This window comes from Mangifera indica, chromosome 1 (genome assembly GCF_011075055.1).
Source record: "Mangifera indica cultivar Alphonso chromosome 1, CATAS_Mindica_2.1, whole genome shotgun sequence".
NCBI classification, from domain to species: Eukaryota; Viridiplantae; Streptophyta; class Magnoliopsida; order Sapindales; family Anacardiaceae; genus Mangifera; species Mangifera indica.
The window spans coordinates 11,428,366-11,438,142 of NC_058137.1; the positions used below are offsets into that span (position 1 = coordinate 11,428,366).

Below are 9,777 nucleotides of genomic sequence, written 5' to 3' on the forward strand. Positions count from 1 at the left end.
ATATATTAACTATAAAAGCATTAAAATAACTCGATAGGGAGCATTCAATGTGAAACAATTAGGGGTTTCTAACCTAGTCATTAACAAAAGATAAAATCATGCTCACAAACTCATTTTTCTAGGCCTAAGAGTAACTAATTATGTTCAATGCAATGAAATTAATAAAAGCTTGAGCCCATACAAGGAAGGATTAAAGCAGCACAACCTCATAACCCAAGCAAAGGTGAAAGCTCTCAGGCTACCTCTGCAAATGATCACAGAAGCAAGCCTTCAAATTAGTCATCATCAACATGTTAATACAACTCTGACCTTATACTACATCATGTAATTAATTTTACTTGCACTGACAACAAACATTACAAAACTATGCAATGCTAATACACCACAAACAAAGTAGCAAACAGACACTTGCGATTAAGGTCTCAGATATCCAGGGAAGGATAAAAGCAACACAAGCTCTCAAGCCTAGCGAAGGAGAAAGCTCTCAGGCGGCCACTGCAAATGTTTTGAGAAACAAGCCTTCAGGTATGTCATCAGCAACATAATAAAACAACTCTACCATGTATACTACATCAAGTAATAAAATTCACTGCACAATGAGAACACGTTAAATAACAACGCAATGATAACAACCCACAAAAAAACTAGCAAATTGCCAGCAACGATTAAGGTCTCAGACACCCAAGGACGGATGAACGCAGCACAAGCTCTCAAGCCCGGCGAAGGCGAAAACTTTCAGGCGGCCACTGTGAATGTTTTTGAGAAACAAGCATTAAAAACATCCTCATTGACCTCAGCACGATCCGTATATCATGTTAACCGATATTAAATCACATGAAAGCAACATTAAGCCAATAACCATACTGTGAATGTAGATAATATGCCAGTGATCCCCAAAGAGTTTAGAAAGAGATAAAAGAGCACAATTTTTAAAAGGGAAATTGAAATTTTTTGTCTTATTTTAATCCTTGTATACATATATACCACTCATTTCAAAACTTAAACAAATATACCATAATAGTAATCTACTTTTCTAAAATATCCCCTCTTGAAATGACCTATGTAGAGATTCTCTCTTTTTTTCTGCAACTTTTTCTCTTTTCTTCCTCAACTTTTAAGTGAGGAAAAAATCCCTACAGCATGAAAAAAATAAATTATTAATGAAAGAAGATATGTGATTGAACAATAAAACTCATGAGAAAACTATTATAAAATATTCAACTTGGACACAAGGGAGGGAAAGACAAAAATTGCTAAATTTATTAAGAGAATTAACATCTATTGCAAAGACTTCATAGCAAAATCATCCACATTTATGTCATTCTTGACTTAAGTCGTATATTATGTGTTTTCTTTATGAACAATTGAAAATGAAATAAGTATGGTAGATTCATGTTCATAACTTCATTTAAAATTTAATTTTATTCTGATTTCATGTTGTTAGATTGTTTAATGTTATTATTTCATATTGTTTATATTGTTTAAAGTTGTTATAATATTGTTTAATGTTGTAGTGATGGTTATAAAATACCAAAATACAGGTTAGAAAAAATTCCAGACGAAGAGCAGGTTGGTGTTAACGCCAACCCCCCGGGCCCTAGTGAATTTATTTATTTTTTTCTGTTTTCTTCCATTGCACTCAATTCCTTTATTTTTTTATGTTTGTTTATTCTTTGGAATATTTACTGAGGGCTCTTCCTTGGAACATGGTTGTAGTCACGCGCTTTCTTAACCTCTTTGAATGTTTCGATGTGAAATTAAATGGCCAATTTCGGACAAGGTATTCTATAAACATAAGTAAGAAAATGTCATTTTATTAAAAAGCATAAGTAAAAAAAAAATTTCATAGCACTTGAGACTTTTTAAAAAAAAAAAAAATTTAAGGTTGGCATTGAGACTTTAAAAAAAAATTAAAAGGTTGGCGTTGAGACTTTAAAAAAAAAAATAATTTTAAAAACAACGCCAACCCTTTAAAATGGATGCAACCCTTTAAAATGAAAAGGGGTTGGCTATTTACAATGAGGGTAGGCGACGTCAACCCTCATTATTTTTACAATAAGGGTTGGCATTTTCCAGTAATTTTTTTTTCTAGTGACGCCAACCCTTGCTTTTAATAACTAGTAACTTTTTTCTTCTAGTTAAATGCCAACCCTTCATTTCTTCCAATTAAATCCTACCAAATGATTTTATTTGATCATTCTAATAGCTGGGGTCTAATATAAGGTATGAAGTGGATGTGGTTGAGTTTTGATGGGTTGCTCTTTTTGTTTTATATCCTTACTTCGAAGAATTTTTAATCTGAAATCTGTTTCACTTTTCAGTTTTTTCCTTTTTTCTTTTGTTTTTGAAGCACTGGCTCCAGTCTGGAGCACTTATTTTATTTTTCACAGTATAGTTCCAATGTTGCAGAGAAAAAGAGAGAGAATCTCTCTGCATGGGTCCTCACTAGAAAGCAAAGGAAAAAGAGAGAACCTTTGTATGGGTCATTTCAAGAGGGGTATTTTGGAAAAGTATATTACTGTTATGGTATATTTATTTAAGTTTTGAAATGAGTGACATATATGTATACACGGATTAAAATAAGGCTAAAAATTTCAATTTCCCTTTTTAAAAAACATATTAAAAAAAGGCAAATTCTTCAAAGGCCCGCGATGAAATCTCAAAAAATAAGTTTTAAATGGCATGTACCATACTCTAATGATCAACAAGAGACAAAAGGAAAGCCTGCTAACAAAGTGATGGAGATGGAGAAAACAAATGTATAGTCCCCGGAATTAAACAATCTATCATCCGAAAAGCAAAATCTCTAACCCTAGAATCATCGATCAAACGCATAAATATCAAAATTGAGCAACTAAAAAGTAAAAAAAATAGTGTCGTATCTATGCTTGTGAAGGTCGTAGGAGTCTGGTAATATGGTTTGTTATATAAAGAGAAAAGGCTTAGGGTGGGCAAAAGATTCAAGGTTTTCGACGATGGACGACGGAGATTTAGTTGCGGGATTTTATGGAAGAATCTAGATAAATAGGTTTTGACTTGGGAAAACTGGGTCTTGTTTGGTTTGATCTAAGCCCGGCCGTAACATGTTGGGCTAGGCTCGACTGGGTAAAACAAATGCTCTGCATACTAAGAAATTCAACATTGGTGTTTAAAACCAATTATTGTAATTTGTGTTTTTGTTTAAAAAAGGAATTCAGAAATTAAAGGTGAAGTTTGATTTGGATTTTGAGGTTATAATTTGAAAAGTTCATTGTCATCTTCTGGCTATGGAATACAGAATTGCGAAAGCGTTCTTTATCATTTTCTAATTATAACTTTTTTTTTTGTTCTTACCATAAAATGTAGACAAAAGAAAATATAAAGTGGGTTTTTTCTTAATTATATGATCTTTTAGTTCTTAGATTTATAAATTAAAATGATAAATAATTAAATATTGTTATAAATTTGATTAACTGGAAAGAAAAATGAAAATAGTATGCTAATATAAATGATTTATAGTTTGAAGATTGAGAGCAAAATATTGAAATAGAATGAAGTCAAGGGCTCTTTATATAAAAATATTTTCTACCCCTGATAAATGCTCCTTACTAAGAAAACCCAATGAGATAAATCCTTATGAAGAAAAAAAAATATAATGCACATTTTGTCTAATATGTGATAAACTTAAACAATTTGCTCCCCTGATAAGTGCTCCTTTTGATGAGTACTCCCTCTGATTATAGTGAGATTAATTTGGTTATCTATTGACCCGTCGCATATTGATCTTATATACTAACTTTTCAAATATTGATGTTGGTAATGTCTTGGTGAACAAATCTACAAGATTTTCACTAAATCATATTTGTTTGAGATCAAATTTTTGGCTCTACTGGAGTTCATGAGTGTAAAAGAACTTTGGTGAGATATGTTTGGTTCTATCTCCTTTAATATATCTTTCTCTAATTTAGATAATACATGTTTCATTGTCTTCATATAATACGAGAAATATTACATATATTCTGAATATGATGGATAACAAACTGTAACCATATGCATTCTTAGTTGGTTTCATGGAGAGCTAAAATCTTTAAATGATTTAAACATGTTGCAACCAAAGTTAGTTTAATGGAGCGTCATGATATTGTTGTGTTATTATAAGTGAAAATATATCTTGCCTACAAGCGGACCTTAGCATATACATATCCAACCAAACTAAGATTTTTAAAGGATTTGATAGAATAGAATAATCTCAAATCTCTATTTCCACATAGGTAACAAAGTATATGTTTGATTTCGTTCCAATGATGATGGGTTGGTGCAAAGCTAAATCGGGCATATTAATTTAGTGCAAATGATATATTTGGTCTATTACATTGGGCCAAATATAATAGGGCTCTAATAGCATTAAGATACAATACTTCAAAACTGAATATCTTTTCATCTTTTTTTAAGGACAAAATGAGTCTTTTTTTGGATTGAGAGACCAAACAAACATTGGGGTGCTCAAATGATAGGTCTTATCCATATTAAAACATTTTAACAATTTTTTAATATACGTTGATTAATGGATAAATATTTTATTTGAATTGTGTTTGATCTACAAATTGAGACAACATTTTGTTTTCCCTAAATTTTTCATCTCAAATTCTTTTTTCAGATATTCAATAGCTTTTGAGAGTTTTTCAAGAGTCTCAATTAAATTCATGTCATCAATATAAACTACTACAATAACAAATCTTGATTTTAACATTTTGATAAAGACACATAGGCATATAGGGTCATTCACATAGCTCTTTTTTTTTCAAATATTCATTGAAGTATTCTATCATATTCCTCTAAATTGTTTTAATTCGTACAATGATCTTTGTAATTTAATTGAGTACAAACCTCTTGAATTGACCCTTTTTGTTTCAGATAATTTAAATCTTTCAAAGAGTTTCACATAAAATTTAGTATCCAAGTTTCCATACAAATAAGTAGTAATTATGTTCATTATATACATATTCAATCTTTCAAAGACTATTAAACTGATTAAATATTTTAATGTGATTATATCCATTACAAGTACAGATGTTTTATCAAAGTCTATACTTGACCTTTAAGAAAAGTTTTGGGCTACAAGTCTTGTTTTATATCTAGCAATCTCATTTTCTTTATTTCTTTTTCTCACAAATACTCATTTATATCCAATAGGTTGTACGCCCTTAAGTTTTGGAACTATAGGTCCAAACACTTGATATTTTACTAGAGAAGCTAATTCTGCTCAAATTGCTTCTTCCCATTTGGGCCAATTATGTCTTTGTTTGCATTTGTCCGTAGTATATGGTTTAAAATCATCATCATTCATAATTTCAGTAGCTATGCAAATAAGAATACATCATTAATGTTAACTATTTCACAATTCCATATCTCTCATGTATAAGTATAATTTAAAGATATTTCAGTATTCTTGTTTTCATGTTTTTTAGGGGTTTGTGTTATTTCAGAGGCTCAAGTCTCTTCAATAACCATGACCTCTTCTAAAGAAATATTAAAGACCATGGATTATACATTCATTTTAGGATCATTATGATTGATATTTGTTTAATTATTTGTCTTTCTTTTAAGAGGAACAATGTCCTCTGATCCAATAAGTCTACTAGACTTTTGGCATATAATAAATTGATCAATCATGGTTCAAATAGAATGTTCAGTAGTCACATTAATTCTTGTTGGTGCATTGGTAGCTGGTATGTATGATCTTATCACTTTTGTCATATTTACAAATGCATCAAATATTTGGTTGACAATAATTTGTAAACACATTATTTTCTACATTTTAGTTTTACTTCGAGATGTGCAAGGATCTAAATGAGACATAGTAGATACATACCAAGTAAGTTCATGTCTAACTTCAGAAGTTATTTTCTTTTTCCCCAAAGATGGGAATGTTGTTTCATCAAAGTGATAATTTACAAATCGTATAGTAAAAAGATCATTTGTTAATGGTTCTAGATACCTAATAATGGATGGTGAATTATATTTAATATAAATTTCCAAACAACATTGAAGTCTCATTTTTGTACACTAAGGAGATGTAATAGGGACATATACAGTGCAATCAAATATCCTCAAATGAGATATACTAGATTGATGACTAAAAACCAATTGTAGAAGAGAATATTAATGATAAGAGAAAGGTTACAAGCGAATTAACATTATAGCATATAATATAGAATGTTCCCATATCGAAGTTAGTAATTGAGTTCTTAGTAATGAAGTATGTGCAATTATCTAGAGTCGTTTGAAGAGAAACTTAGTTAATTCATCCTGAGTGTGGGCATGCGAGACTGGATGTTCAATATCAATCCTTTTAGACATGCAATAACTATCAAATGTCTTGGATGTAAATTCATCAACATTATCTAGTCGTATTAACTTGATTTAATAATCTAATAAATGTGTCTTTAATTTTATTATTTATGTTAACAGTTTAGCAAAAGGTAACATTTCGAGTTGACAATAAACAAACATGAGACCATCATGCAGATGCATCAATTAAGACCATAAAATAATAAAATGGTCCACTTGGTGGATGAATGAGTCTACATGTGTCCTCTTGAATCTTTTGTAAAAATAATGAAGATTTAACTCCAACTTTAGAGAGAGATAGCCTGATTACTGATTTACCTTGTGAGTAAGCGTTGTAGAATTTTTCATTAGATAATAAAATCTTATGATTCTTCAATGCATATCTATATAAAATTTCAACAATTTTATGCATCACTGTAAATCTTGGGTAACCTAAACATTTATGTCAAAGCATAAATATTTTTAGAACAAAGAACTTTTGGTTCGATACTACTATGTTTTAGTTCTCTTTATAATTGTACAATATAATCTAAATGACAAAGTAGACAATTTTCTAGTATAAGTCTTCTTTTGGAGGTATTACCAGTTATACAGATGAATTCTATACTATTTTTACTCATAGTTTCAATGTGATAAACATTATTTCTTATATTTTTAAAACTAAGTAGATTTCTTCTGAATCTACTTGATGCATAAAATTATGCTAATCCAATTTTTTAATAAAATCTTCAATCAGATTTTTGATCATAATATAGTATTTACTTTAACTTCAATTAGTGCTAAAATTAAGAAATTTTCTTTTCCTTAAGAATTATATGTGTTGTTACACTATCCACCAAACATATGTCTCCATCATCCGCTTTTGAAGTCAATGCTTCAATTTTCTAGTATAAGTCTTCTTTTGGAGGTATTACCAGTTATACAGATGAATTCTATACTATTTTTACTCATAGTTTCAATGTGGTAAATATTATTTCTTATATTTTTAAAACTAAGTAGATTTCTTCTGAATCTACTTGATGCATAAAATTATGCTAATCCAATTTTTTAATAAAATCTTCAATCAGATTTTTGATCATAATATAGTATTTACTTTAACTTCAATTAGTGCTAAAATTAAGAAATTTTCTTTTCCTTAAGAATTATATGTGTTGTTACACTATCCACCAAACATATGTCTCCATCATTCGCTTTTGAAGTCAATGCTTCAATTTTCTAGTATAAGCCTTCTTTTGGAGGTATTACCAATTATACAGATGAATTCTATACTATTTTTACTCATAGTTTCAATGTGATAAACATTATTTCTTATATTTTTAAAACTAAGTAGATTTCTTCTGAATCTACTTGATGCATAAAATTATGCTAATCCAATTTTTTAATAAAATCTTCAATCAGATTTTTGATCATAATATAGTATTTACTTTAACTTCAATTAGTGCTAAAATTAAGAAATTTTCTTTTCCTTAAGAATTATATGTGTTGTTACACTATCCACCAAACATATGTCTCCATCATCCGCTTTTGAAGTCAATGCTTCAATTTTGGTGTTCATATTTTTTCATCAAATTTGGGGTTCTTATCAATAAATTTAACTTTTATCGATTCTTAGTATAGATTCACCCAATGTTTTTGTGTACTATAGGTATACAACTAATGACATTTATAACCACACCTATTATTTTGTAGTTTACTCTGTATTATTTTTTATTTCACTTTAATCTTAGTCCACTTCTGATAGTATGACTAAGATATTTTATTATAACCATCTTCAGGTCAAAAATTATTTCATTCATAACCTTACTCACACCTATGATAACTTTTTCTAGTGGTTACATTTACTTCAAGGAATGATGCAATGCTTGTGGGGCAAGTTTGATGGTTTTTTCATTAACAATAAAATATAGCATTAATTCATAATTTATTTTTCTGATATTGCTACTACGAGAGCATATTATAAAAATAATGAAAGGTGGAGAATATTTTCTCTTCCACATTATCTCAATCAGGGAAAGATTTTAAATATCGCAATATTGTATTAAATTATAAAGCCATTGAAATTATTATTGAATCTTATGTTTAAATTTATCTTTCAAATTTCTCTACAAATTTAATAGATCTATTATTATATCTATATATTCGATTTACAATCCTTTAGGAATATGATATCGATAAAATAGTGACTTTGGATTTGGCTTTCTGGGACATTTTATTTTATCACTTTCTCAAGGCTCATAAATTTTACACGAAAAATAGTACCAAAAGTCTATTTAATATTATCCATCCAATTTTAGAAACTTCATGTTCAAATACTGTCCATAGGTCAAAAGACTTATTCTCACCCAAAGTATAGTGAAATCCTAAACATATGCCCACTAACTTTTAAAAACCCAAATGCCCACCCATCACCCAACTTCTGTTAGAATTTTTAGTTAAGGTTGAAAATAAAATTGTTATTTTACTAGTAATATTAAAAAATTATAATTTTATTCCTTTTCCCTCCAAATTTTGAAAACTAACAATTTTTAGTTTTAAAAAATAGCTTTTTCATCTCCAAATCCCTAGGTTTCTCCCCTCCCTCTCTGGGGATCATCCGACATGACAAGAGCTAAGAGGAGACGAAGGCAAACATCTCTTCGTCTTTGTCAACGAAGAGATCTCTTCATCAATGAAGATGAAACGTCAACGAAGAGCGAACACCATCAATGAAGAAACATCTCCATCTCTTTTTCGCCATCTAGGAAGAGATGGAGACGTTTCTTCATCGATAGAGACAAAGAAAGTCAACAAAGACAAAGAAGCATCTATCGCCATTTCTTCTTAGTTGTCATCGCATCAAATTGTGGTCACCAGAGAGAGAGGGGAGAAAAATAGAGATTTGGGGTGAAAAAGCTATTTTTCAAGACTGAAAAAGTTTTGAAAATAGGAGTGAAATTATTAGTTTTCAAAACCTAGGGAAAAAAAAAGATATAATTATAATTTTTTAATATTACTAGTAAAATAACAGTTTTACCCTTAACTCTAACTAAAAATTTTAACAGAAGTTAGGTGATAGATAGGTGTTTACGTTTTTTAAAGTTGGCGAGTACATGTTTGGGATTTCACTACAACTTGGGTAGGAAAAAGTCTTTTGGCCTTGTTCTTATTCACAAAACTTCCGGTTTTGTTGATAATATATTATGAATTAATTTTTGAAACTTCAAGTTCATATATTATCTCATATTTACAGATTAACTGGTTTTATAGAGAAAATATTTGAATTAATTTTTTAAACTTTAGGTTAAGATATTATCCTATATTTACAAAACTTCTAGTTTTGTAATTAGTATTCAGAATATTATAGTAGTTAAAACTTTAAAACTTGATTATATTTCAGACTTCAAGTCTATAATTTTCACAATCTATACAAACTTCAGGTTACAAATGTGATATAGTTAATATAAAATA

The 9,777-nt window shown here is 29.3% G+C and overlaps 2 non-coding genes across 2 annotated transcripts; both read right to left on the reverse strand.

The window, feature by feature from the left end:
• Window positions 1-418: 418 nt before the first annotated feature.
• Window positions 419-542, reverse strand: LOC123196000. The gene has a single exon (XR_006497559.1). It is a non-coding gene; the product is annotated as a small nucleolar RNA SNORD14 (small nucleolar RNA).
• Window positions 543-669: 127 nt separating this feature from the next.
• On the reverse strand, window positions 670-793 carry LOC123196004. The gene has a single exon (XR_006497565.1). It is a non-coding gene; the product is annotated as a small nucleolar RNA SNORD14 (small nucleolar RNA).
• Window positions 794-9,777: the final 8,984 nt, after the last annotated feature.